The sequence below is a fragment of the Callithrix jacchus genome, chromosome 4, assembly GCF_049354715.1.
Source record: "Callithrix jacchus isolate 240 chromosome 4, calJac240_pri, whole genome shotgun sequence".
Taxonomy (NCBI): Eukaryota; Metazoa; Chordata; class Mammalia; order Primates; family Cebidae; genus Callithrix; species Callithrix jacchus.
In genome coordinates, this window is record NC_133505.1 from 163446597 (window position 1) to 163460458 (window position 13862).

The following is a 13862-nucleotide window of genomic DNA, read 5'->3' on the forward strand; positions in this document are numbered from 1 at the left end:
ACATTGCTAAACAGGTGTCTTGGAGGTGACAAGGAAGAGGGAGGCCAGCCTGGGCACCAGCATAAGCCCAGGTACCTGGGCTGGACTCCGAGCAGGAAGGAGGAATGCGATAAGGGAGACAGGATGCCCAGATCCTATCCAATTCACTCAGATTTCAGTATCCAGCCTCTATTTGTCCTGTGTGTGTTTAATGACTATGAATTCTGTGCAGATTGCTGAATCGAGAACGAAGCATGGGTACCTGTGGGTAATATATGATCCTTGCCCTCAAGATACTCAGATTTTAGTAGTAATTGAAGAGTATCAACCAGAGCTGGGAAAAGGGTGGAGAGCCGAAAGGAAAGTAATCAGTCTCACATTCTGTGATGAGTATCACCATGGGACCTTTGGCACAGAAGATATTAGGTATTAGGGACATGCTGGCTCTTAGAAGCAGAAAACAAATGGGCTGTGCTAGAGAATGATTGCCTGTAAATCCCTAACCAGTGGTGGAGCTGTACTATGCATCATTCCTGGTTTCTAAGATAGTCCACAAACTGGAAAAAAGCAGAGGGATCTCCCCTCACCTTCCAGGCAAGCAACTAAATATTTTCCCTCTTTTACAGGGCTCAGCACACCAAAGGTGTACATCATGTGATAAACTCTGGGTGTTTCTGAAAATATGGACAGACCATAAAAAACCTCAATGTGATTCAAGCAGTATGTTGCGCTAAAGATACTACAGCCTTTTTATTCTAAAAGATCAATTATCGTCTATTAGTTCAACAATTCTCATCCCATCAAAATTTAAAAATAAAAAGATTTTACATGACTAATGAGCTACTCTGCTCCGTTGGGTCATAATCTTCATTTTAAAACATCTGTATTCATAAGAGCAGGGTAAACTGAACCTCACGGTGTCATTGTTGCTGACTTTGTGGTAATTAATGGGGAATTTTCAAAATGTCTGAATCTCTATTTAAATGATTTATATAATGGACTTTCACAGTTGCTGTTACAATCTATCACATTGTAGTAAAGTAACTTAGGTGTGTTTATTACCAATTTATAGGGAATACAGCAGACTGCAGGTCAGAAAACTTCTTTTCTCTTTTGGTTTTCTTACAGGTCAAATATTCTGTGATTGGAATAAACCGAACAGACACATCTTAGCATGTGAGACATTTGTAGTCTGAAGCTAAAGGTGTTTTTATTTTAGGTGCTGGCCAGTCCTGTGATTTATGACATTGTTTCACTACAAATTGCTGTAAGGACGACCATTGCTCACCCACGAAGTGTTGTACGTTCACTCATAAATTTTCAGGAATTAGACAGTGTGTGTGCTAGGAATGACTGCATACTGTTTGCTGTTGCCTCCAACTTTGTAAAAACAAAAGGAGGCTTTAGGAAACTGGGCTTTCGGAGTCCACCTTGAGAAAAGAGGAGCGATCCAAGCTAGCATGTGTGTGTCTTCATGACATCCCAAAGCAGACACACACAGATAGGAACGATGTTCTCCCATCTATCAGTACGGAAGGAAATCTGCAGGAGCGGAGCAGAGTTTCTGGAGAAATATCAGCTCCTTTAAGTTTAAGGCCAAGAGTTATTCAAATGCCTTACGCCCTAAGGCATTGCGTGACTCGAAGAAGGTAGTTGCTCAATGAACACAGAATTTGAATTAATCTACATAAGCATTCAAGCTGTGTAATATGTATTTGAAAAGTAAAATCAATATACAAAAAAGTCTTTATTTGAAAAGTACATGCATTAGAGAAGTTTTTGCAAATTATAAGATATCTGAATATGATTTAAGGTCTTGAGTGTAATACCATGTTGAATTCTTAATACCCTAACTATCTTTTATGTTTCTTAAATATTGTAAATATGCAAAATAATAATTTTCATCTGACACACATCGAGAGAGAATAAACAAAATAACAGTTTTAAAACAAACAGGTCTATATAATGATGAACAAATACAGTATTTCCTAAATGTCTAGATAAACAGAGTTCTTTATGCCACTATTTCTACTTTTGTGCGTATGACTTTTTTTTAATTAAAAACAAAAGTCTTAAGTTCAAATTGTTGAGTTTTGCTAGTCAGTTGCACTACAGAAGGATTTACCCAGGATTGGGAGGCCCTCAAAACATTTTTTTAAATCAAAGCATAAAGGCTTTTACCACATAACCTCTCTTTGAAGTTCATTTTTTTCTTTCCTCCTAAGTATTTTATGAATTGATAAAATTTAAATTCTCTTTATATGTGTATGTCTAAAAAGTCCCCTCTTTTATACCCACTTATTTTTCCTTATCATATTTATTTAGGAATAATTTACATAAGATGAACTGAAACCATATAAATGAGTCTCATAAGATACAAATACTCATAAAACACCCACCACAATAGATACAAAACATTTCTATCACCACAGAAGATTCTTGGCACCCTTTTACAGCCCATCATTGCCCCTACCCCAGCCCTGGGCAACTGTAGATCTGCCTTCTGTCACTACAGAATTCGCCACGGTTTGTATAAATGAAATAATACAATATACACTTGTTCATATCTGGCTTCGGCATGACTGTGTAACTGTAATTCAGCATGATTTAAAGATTTCTCCATTGCTGCTGTATGTTTCAGTAGTTTGCTCCTTTTTGCTATTAATATTCTACATATTAGATATACAATATATTATTTATCAGATGATAGATATTTGGAGTTATCCCAGGGGTTAGCTATCATTATTAAAGCTTCTATGAACATTTTTTTGTTTATTACCACAGACATACATTTTCATTTCTTTCAGGTGAATACTTAAGAGTGGAATGGCGGGGAAGATCCAAGATGGCCCTTTAGGAGCAGCTCAGAATTGCAGCTCCCAGTGAAAGTGCAGAGGGTGAGTGGACGCCGCATTTCCAGATAGATCTTTATTGCCCACAGACCAGGAGATTCCCAGGCGGGGGAGCCCCACGGGTCACCAGTGCAGCTGTTTTGGCCAGTGCGGCTGTTTCGGCCGGTGCGGCTGTTTTGCCAGCACCCTGGCACGGTGGTTCTCCATACAAAATACACTGGTCTGGTTGCCCTTATAAGCTGGCAATTGGAGCTCCAAGAAGGCAGATATGCCCATTCATCTAATTAAACGGGTCTGAAACAGGGAACCAGGCCAGGAGATTCCTGGGCAGCGCCATTGTTTCAGCTGGCACAGTGGGTCGCTGCATGGGAAATCACACAGATCCCAGTGCCCTTTTAGCAGGTGACTGGAACACCTGGGAGAAAGTCAACCGTTCGACTTAAAAAAAAAAGGCTCTGAGGCAGGGAGGCAGGTGATCAGGCTTGGTGGGTCCCACCCCCACAAAAACACATAAACAAACAAAAAACAGCAATTGGAAATGCTCGGGGTTGAGAGTTTCATGGCAAGCACAACCGAACCCAGGACAGTGCAGCTCGGTGGAGGAGGGGGCATCCGCCATTACCAAGGCACTCCACTGCTATGGAGGTAGTCTGTCATTGCTGAGGCAGCCTGCCATTGCCAAGGCAACCCACCATAACAGAGAGAGTCCGCCATTACAGAGGCAGGCTACCATTGCCGAGGCAGTTCTAACCACACCCATATAAACAGGAATGCAGGGAAGTTCACACGGCAGCAGGGCAGAGCCCACAGCAGCTCTGCAAAGCCTCTGCAGGCAGACAGTGACTAGGCTGCCTCCTGGCTGGGCAGGGCAACCCTGAAAAAAAAAGGCAGCAGCACAACAGATACTCATAAATAAAGACCTAACTCCCCAGGACAGAACATCTGGGGGAAAAAGGGGGCTTTATGAGTTCTGCTGCAGCAGACTTAAACGTACCTGCCTAGCAGCTCTGAATGAACAATGGAGCTCACAGCTTACCACTTGAGCTCCTATAAAGAACAGACTGTCTCCTCAAGCAGCTCCCTGACCCCCGTTTATCCAAAGAATCACCTCACAAAAGACTGATCAGACTGACATTTGGCAGGCATCATTCTGGGACAAAGATAGCAGAAGAAACTGGTAGCAACCCTTACTGTTCTGCAGCTGCTGCAGGTGTTCCCCAGGCAAGCAGGGCCTGGAGTGGACCTCAGCAGTCCTAAAGCAGAGGGGCCAGACTGTTAGAAGGAAAACTAAGAAACAGAAATAACTTCATCATCAACAATCTGTATATCCACTCAGAGACAGAATTTGAAAATCAGCAACTACACAGATGACAGGAGGATAAATCCACAAAGCTGGGAAGAAACCAGTGCAAAAAGGAGGAAAATACCCAAAACCAGAACACCTCTCCTCCTACAAGGGATCACAACTCCTCACCAGCAAGGGAACAAAGCTGGATGGAGAATGAGTGTGATGAAATGACAGAATCAGACCTCAGAAGGTGGGTAACGAGAAACTTCCATGAGCTAAAAGAACATGTTCGAACTCAATGCAAAGAAACTAAGAACATTGAAAAAAGATTTGACAAAATGATAACAAGAATGGACAACTTAGAGAGGAATATGAGTAAATTGATGGATCTGAAAAACCCAACACGAGAACTTCGCGAAGCATGCACAAGTTTCAACAGCCGAATTGACCAAGCAGAAGAATGGATATCAGAGGTCAAAGATCAACTCAATGAAATAAAACGAGAAGGCAAGATGAGAGAAAAAAGCACAAAAAGGAATGAACAACATCTCCAAGAAATGTGGGACTATGTGAAGAGACCTAATCTACATTTGATAGGTGTACCTGAATGTGACGAAGAGAATGAATCCAAGCTGGAAAATACTCTTCAGGATATTATCCAGGAAAATTTCCCCAACCTAGCAAGGCAGGCCAATATGCAAGTCCAGGAAATACAGAAAACACCACAAAGATATTCCGCAAGAAGAGCAACCCCAACATACATAATCGTCAGATTCACCAGGGTTGAAATGAAGGAGAAAATGCTAAGGGCAGCCAGAGAGAAAGGTCGGGTCACCCACAAAGGGAAGCCCATCAGATTCACAGCAGATCTCTCGGCAGAAACCCTACAAGCCAGAAGAGAGTGGGGGCCAATATTCAACATCCTTAAAGAAAAGAACTTTCAACCCAGAATTACATCCAGCCAAACTGAGCTTCATAAGTGAAGGAAAAATAAATCCTTTGCAAACAAGCAAGTGCTCAGAGATTTTGTCACCACCAGGCCTGCTTTACAAGAGCTCCTGAAAGAGGTACTACACATAGAAAGGAACAACTAGTACCAGTCACTCCAAAACCATACCAAATGGTAAAGAGCATCAACAAAATGAAGAATCTACATCAACTAATGGGCAAAACAGCCAGCTAGCACCAGAATGGCAGTATCAAATTCACACATAACAATATTAACCCTAAATGTAAATGGGCTAAATGCGCCAACCAAAAGACACAGACTGGCAAATTGGATAAAAATCCAAAACCCATCAGTGTGCTGTATCCAGGAAACCCATCTCACATGCAAGGATACACAAAGGCTCAAAATAAAGGGATGGAGGAAGATTTACCAAGCAAATGCAGAGCAAAAAAAAGTAGGAGTTGCAATTCTCATCTCTGATAAAATAGACTTTAAAGCAACAAAGATCAAAAGAGACAAAGAAGGGCATTACATAATGGTAAAAGGATCGATACAACAAGAAGAGCTAACGATCCTAAATATATACGGACCCAATGCAGGAGCACCCAGTTATATAAGGCAAGTTCTTAATGACTTACAAAGAGACTTAGACTCCCACACAATAATAGTGGGAGACTTCAACACTCCACTGTCAGTATTAGACAGATCAACCAGACAGAAAATTAGCAAGGATATCCAGGGCTTGAACTCAGACCTGGAACAAGCAAACCTAATAGACATTTACAGAACTCTCCACCCCAAATCCACAGAATATACATTCTTCTCAGCACCACATCACACCTACTCTAAAATTGACCACATAATTGGAAGTAAATCACTCCTCAGCAAATGCAAAATAATGGTAATCATAACAAACAGTCTCTCAGACCACAGTGCAATCAAGTTAGAACTCAGAATTCAGAAACTAACTCAGAACCACACACCTTCATGGTAACTGCTCTTGAATGTTGACTGGATAAACAATGAAATGAAGGCAGAAATAAAGAAGTTCTTCGAAACCAACGAGAATGAAGACACAACATACCAGAATCTCTGGGACACATTTAAAGCAGTATCTAGAGGAAAATATATAGCAATAAGTGCCCACATGAGAAGAGTGGAGAGATCCAAAATTGACACCCTATCATCAAAATTGAAAGGGCTAGAGGGGCAAGATTAAAAAAATTCAAAACCTAGCAGAAGACAAGAAATAAGTAAGATCAGAGCAGAACTAAAGGAGACAGAGATACGAAAAACCCTTCAGAAAATCAATAAATCCAGGAGCTGGTTTTTCAAAAAGATCAACAAAATAGACAGATCATTAGCCAGATTAATAAAAAAGAAAAGAGAGAATAACCAAATAGATGCAATAAAAAATGATAAAGGGGAAATCACCACAGATCCCACAGAAATTCAAACCATCATCAAAGAATATTAAAAACAACTCTATGCACATAAACTAGTAAACCTGGAAGAAATGGATAAATTCCTGGACACTTGCATCCTCTCAAGCCTAAACCAGGAAGAAGTTGAAACCATGAATAGACCAATAACAAGATCAGAAGTTGAGGCAGCAATTAAGAGCCTACCACACAAGAAAAGCCCAGGTCCAGATGGGTTCACAGCCGAATTCTACCAGACACACAAAGAGGAACTGTTGCCATTCCTTCTGAAACTATTCCAAATAATACAAAAAGAGGGAATCCTTCCCAAATCATTTTATGAGACCAACATCATCCTGATACCAAAACCCGGCAGAGACTCAACAAGAAAAGAAAACTTCAGGCCAATATCCATGATGAACATTGACACAAAAATCTTCAATAAAATACTGGCAAGCCAATTGCAACAGCACATCAAAAAGCTTATCCACCACGATCAAGTAGGATTCATCCCAGGGATGCAAGGCTGGTTCAACATACGCAAGTCTATAAACGTAATTCACCACATAAATAGAACCAAAGACAAAAACCACATGATTATCTCAATTGATGCAGAGAAGGCCTTTGGCAAAATTCAACAGCCCTTTATGCTAAAAACCCTCAATAAACTCGGTATTGATGGAACGTATCTCAAAATAATAAAAGCTATTTATGACAAACCAACAGCCAATATCATACTGAATGGGCAAAAACTGGAAGCATTCCCTCTGAAATCTGGCACTAGACAAGGATGCCCTCTCTCACCACTCCTATTCAATATAGTACTGGAAATTCTAGCCAGAGCAATCAGGCAAGAAAAAGAAATAAAGAGTATTCAAATAGGAAAGGAGGAAGCCAAATTGTCTGTATTTGCAGATGACATGAGAGTATATCTAGAAGACCCCATCATCTCAGCCCAAAATCTCCTAAAACTGATAAGCAACTTCAGCAAAGTCTCAGGATACAAAATCAATGTGCAAAAATCACAAGCATTCCTATACACCAATAACAGACTTAAAGAGAGCCAAGTCAAGAATGAACTGCCATTCACAATTGCTACAAAGAGAATAAAATACCTAGAAATACAACTAACAAGGAATGATAAGGACCTCGTCAAGGAGAACTATAAACCACTTCTCAATGAAATAAGAGAGGAGACAAACAGATGGAGAAACATTCCATGTTCATGGTTAGGAAGAATCAATATCGTGAAAATGGCCATACTGCCCAAAGTAATTTACAGATTCAACACTATCCCCATCAAGCTACCAATGACCTTCTTTACAGAACTGGAAGAAAACACCTTAAGCTTCATATGGAACCAAAAGAGAGCCCGCATAGCCAAGTCAATTCTAAGTAAAAAGAACACAGCGGGAGGCATCACACTACCAGACTTCAAGCTATACTACAAGGCTACAGTAATCAAAACAGCATGGTACTGGTACCAAAACAGAGATATAGACCAATGAAACAGAACAGAGGCCTCGGAGGCAACACAACATATCTACAACCATACAATCTTTGATAAACCTTACAAAAACAAGAATTGGGGAAAGGATTCCCTGTTTAATAAATGGTGTTGGGAAAACTGACTAGCTATGTGCAGAAAGCAGAAACTGGACCCCTTTGTGACACCTTACACTAAAATTAACTCCAGATGGATTAAAGACTTAAGCATAAGACCTAATACCATAAAAACCACAGAAGAAAATCTAGGCAAAACCATTCAGGACATAGGAGTAGGCAAGGACTTCATGACCAAAACAACAAAAGCATTGGAAACAAAAGCCAAAATAGACAAATGGGACCTAATCAAACTCCATAGCTTCTGCACGACAAAAGAAACAGTCATTAGAGTGAATCGGCAACCAACAGAATGGGAAAAAATGTTTGCAGTTTACCCATCTGACAAAGGGCTGATATCCAGAATTTACAAATAACTAAAACAGATTTACAAGAAAAAAACAAACAAGCTCATTCAAAAGTAGGCAAAGGATATGAACAGACACTTTACAAAAGAAGACATACATGAGGCCAACAATCATATGAAAAAATGCTCATCATCACTGGCCATTAGAGAAATGCAAATCAAAACTACATTGAGATACTATCTCACTCCAGTTAGAACGGCGATCATTAAAAAATCTGGAGACAGCAGATGCAGGAGAGGATGTGGAGAAATAGGATAACTTTTACACTGCTGGTGGGAGTGTAAATTAATTCAACCATTGTGGAAGACAGTGTGGCGATTCCTCAAGGACCTAGAAATAGAAATTCCATTTGACCCAGCAATCCCAATCCTGGGTATATATCCAAAGGATTATAAATCATTCTACTATAAGGACACATGCACAGGAATGTTCATTGCAGCACTGTTTACAATAGCAAAGACCTGGAACCAACCCAAATGCCCATCAATGATAGACTGGACAGGGAAAATATGGCACATATACACCATGGAATATTATGCAGCCATCAAAAATGATGAGTTCTTGTCATTTGTAGGGACATGGATGAATCTGGAGAACATCATTCTCAGCAAACTGACACAAGAATAGAAAACGAAATACTGCATGTTTTCTCACTCATAGGCAGGTGTTGAACAATGAGAACACATGGACACAAGGAGGGGAGCACTACACACTGGGGTCTGTTGGGGGAAATAGGGGAGGGACAGCAGGGCGTGGGGAGTTGGAGAGAGATAGCATAGGGAGAAATGCCAGATATAGGTGAAGGGGAGGAAGGCAGCAAATCACACTGCCACATGTGTACCTATGCAACTATCTTACATGTTCTTCACATGTACCCCAAAACCTAAAATGCAATAAAAAATAAAATAAGAGTGGAATGATCATATGGTAGCTGTACATTTAACTTTTTAAAAAACTTCCAAATGGATTTCCAACACTGCTGTATAATTTTATATTCCTAACAACAGGTTATGAGAATTCCCCTTGTCCTGCAACATTGTCCACACTTGGTTTTGTCAGTCTTTTTAATTTTAGAAATTCTAGTGGGTAAATAATGGTTTGTCCTTGTAATTTTATTTTTGCCTTTCCCTGATGGCTGAAGACATTAGACATCTTTTTGTATATTTTTTGTCCAGTCATTTTTCTTTTGAAAAGTGTTCAAATATTTTGTCTATTTTGTATTCAGTTGTTTGCTTTTTAATATGAATTTTAAGAGTTCTGTATACTCTGCATACAAACTCTTTTCAGATATATGTGTAACAAATATTTTACTTCCCTCTGTAGCTGTTTAATAGGGTCTCACTCTGTCACTTAGGCTAGAGTGCAATGCAATGATAGCTCCGTGTAATCTCAATCCCTGGACAGTGAACCTCTCTCCTCAGCCTCCTGAGTAGCTGAAACTGCAGGTGTGAGCCACTATGACTGGCTTAAGTTTTAATTTTCTTAATGGCATCTTTTGAAAAGCAAAAGTTTTTAATGTTGATAAAGTTCTATTCTCACTGTTGGGGGTTATGTTTTATGCTTATTTGTGTTCTAGCTGAAGAATCTTTATCCCTCCCGAAGTCACAAAGCTTTTCCCCTATGTTTTCTTCTAGTTTCATGGCCTTAGCTTTTCTGTTTAAGGCTGTGCTCCACATTGGTGTTTTTGTATTATTTTTGTTGTTTTCTTTTTCTGTTTTTGACCTGCTCTGAAAAGATAACTTAGCCAGATGGAGAATCTAACTTTGTAGTTGTTTCCCTTCAGTACAACTGAAGATAGAGTCTCACTCTGTTACCCAGGCTGGAGTGCAGTGGGCAACATCAGCTAACTACAACCTTTGACTCCTGGGTTCAAGCAATTCTCCTGCCTCAGCCTCCCTAGTAGCTGGGATTACAGGTGTGTGCCACCACACCCGGCTAATTTTTATATTTTTAATAGAGACAGCGTTTTGCCATGCTGGCAAGGCTGGTCTCTGACTCCTGACCTCAGGCAATCCACCTGCTGCCTCAGCCTCCCAGTGCTGGGATTACAGGCGTGAGCCACCATGGCCAGCCATCCCTTCAGCATTTTTAAGATACTATTCCATCATCAACTGGCATCTGATGTTGCTATCAGTCAGACTGCTCTTCCTTTGTTAAGTCATCTATATTTCTCTCTGGTGCAGTTTTACTAGCATGTATCTAGGTGTGAGGTATTTTGCCCTTATAATCCCAGGATTATGTCTACATTTAATTCTAGAAAAGTCTTTAGCTATTACCTTTTCAAATATTACTTCTCTCCTATTCTTGCTATGGTGTTTTAGAAATACCTGTTGTAACAACTTGCAATTTCTCAACTTGCCTTTCATTAAAGGTCCCTCTTAATTCTCCTTTCTCTATCTCTCAATGCTGCATTCCAGGTGATATGTGAAATTCTGGCTTTCATCTCAATTTCTTCAACTATATATTCAGTTCAGTATTTCATTTACCAGGTTTGCTTTTCAAGGCCTCTATTTTTCATTCCCAAGATTTCTAATTGGTTTTTATTTGTATTTATCTATTATTGATGTAATTACCTACTTAATTTATATTTTATAGTTGCTGCTTATCATATTGAAAATTGTAAATGTATTTACTTTAATGTAATTTTCAGATTCTTCTATTATTTGTAGTTTTCCAGGCATGAATCCTTCCAATTTTGTTTGAGAGTTCACACTGCATGGGAGTTGCCAACCTTGTAGTCATTCCCCTCTTCTTCACTAATAAAACCCAGTTTTATCTCCAGTGGCAATATGTCCAGCCAACAGATGCTCCAAGACACACCTGCTCTAAGACACTTGTGACCATTTGTTTCCCTTTGCCAGATGTTCAATTTCCCAGTCTCCTCTGCAACCAAGTTCATTCTAACAATATATGATGGGGATTCTGTTTGGGAGCTTCTGAGAAGATAGGAATCACGCGTGATACCTGGAGCTGCAGCAGCCATCTTATGACCCAAGGCAACAAACAGCAAACTAAGGAGAAAAGAGAATGTTAGAGGGAGCCTGGACCTTCATGGCATTGTTGAGCTGCTAGACCACCCTCAGGCAGCCTACCTCCATTCTCTTATCACTTGCTGCTAAAATCATTCCACACTGGTACAGGAGGGTTTTCCCGTCCCTAGGCAGGGATGCCTCAACCTGACTTCTGGGAGATCAGAAGCTCAGAAGTATTGCCTCACCCTCCTAGGTCTTTATGGTTCCCAACCTTAAGCCAGGACAGAACTTGGTTCACCTCCTGGTCACACAGGTGCCTCTGCTTTCACCCTCTGCCACAGGTAATCAGCTGGTTTACTTAGTAAGCATAATAAGTATTTAAACCTGCTGAAACTCCAGGTGGGTTAGCTGAAGTTTCTTCCACTTCCAGTCACCTGCATAGAACCACACTCCCCGCACTGGCTTCATGACAGCAGCCTGAGGTGAGACTCACCACTCACCTGGTCTGCTCCACTCCCACTTCGAAATCCTAGATCCCAAACTCCCTACCTTCTCCCCACCTCCCACGGGCCTCCAGCCTTGGCCAACACTCACTGCTGTGGGACTCTTGTCCTAGACGTCCCTCTTTTCCTTTAGCACAGCTATGCAGTTCTAATTTTTGTTTCTAAGTTGCCCCTAATTTTGTGTATGTATGGAACAGAAGTTTCCGCATCTACTCATTTTGACACCTTGCCTGAAAGCCATTCCAGTGCATTTTTTAATTGTTATATTTGAGCTTTTTACAAATAGGCCTACTCTTGTAAAACTTTAGAAGCCCAAAGAAAGTAAAAACAAAAATCAACCTTAACCCACCACCACTATTAACATTTAGATGCATTTATTCCTAGTCCTTTTCTATGCATGTCTATAAACATACTGTTTTATAAAATGGTGGCATATTTATAGACAGGGTTATATCTTACTTTTTTCTTAATGTAAGCACTTTCATATATATGTAATATGTAATATCAATTTATCGTAATTGCCCTACTCCCCTATTATGAAGATTTTGTTGTTTTTAATTTGCACCCACCGTACATAATGTTGCATTATAAATATTTCAGTATTTTCTTAGGATAAAGTCCTAGAAGGTGGCTTACCAAGAAAAAGGACATGGACATTTAAACATATAGCTACATATTGCCAAAGCCTTCTCCCAACAAATGTTTATCCTCTCAGATTCTGAGTTTAATAATGTTTCAAACTTGCCAATTTGATAAACAAGAGTCAGTGTTCTTTTAATTTACATTTCTTTGATAGTCGTTAAGTTTGGACATTTTTTATGTTAATTAGCCATTTGTCTTTCCTTCCCGTGCATTTTAAATAACACTGTATTTACAGCTTTGCAGAAACAGTTATTTCACAAATTAAATCAAAATACCCCTTTATGCATAGTAAGTTTATAAACCAGCCTCCAAACTGTCCGTGTTGATATCTGTTTCATAATAGATATCTGTTTTTCAGGTTGAAATGTCTTCATTTTAGTTTGGGTTCAAATTCTACTTGAACTCGGTCTTTAGATAATTTACAGCAAAGGTGTGGTAATGTAGAGAAGGTGTGTATATGAACACAAGTGACAAAACTGTGTGTTGTGTGCCTACATATGTACACGTGTGTATGTATATACAGTCAATAACATTTCGGTCAATGGCAAACCACATATACAAAGGTGGTCCCATGAGATTATGATGGAGCTGAAAAGTTCCTATCACCTACTGAAGTCATAGCTGCCATAAAGTCTTAGAGCATGCATTATTCACCTGTTCATGGTGATGCTGGCAGCCCTATGAAAGTCCAACACGTGCAATTATGTATAGTACATAATACTTGATAAATATGTTACTGGTGTATGTATTTACTAAACTATATTTTAATCATTAGAGTATATTACTTCTGTTTATTTTAAAAAAAAAACTTAACTGTAAACAGCCTCAGGCAGGTCCTTTAGAAGGTATCCAAAAGAAGGCATCATGGCCACAGGAGATGACAGCTCCAGGTGTGTCATTGCCCCTGAAGACCTTCCAGAGGGACAAGATGTGGGGCTGGAAGACAGTGATAGGGATGATCCTGACCCTGAATAGGTCTAAGCTAATGAGTGTTGATATCTTAGTTTTTAGAAAAAAAGTTTTGAAAGTAAAAACCAAATTTTAAAACAGAAAAAAAGCTTACAGAAAAGGATATAAAGAAAATATTTTTGTATAGCTATACCACGTGTTTGTGTTCCAGCTGTGTTATTACAGATGAGTCCAAAAGTTTTTAAATTTTTAATTTTATAAAGTAAAAAAGTTACAGTGAGCCAAGGTTAGTTTATTATTGAAGGAAGAAAATGTTTCTGAATTAACTTAATGTAGCCTAAATGTACAGTGTTTATAAAGTCTGCAGGCATGTACAG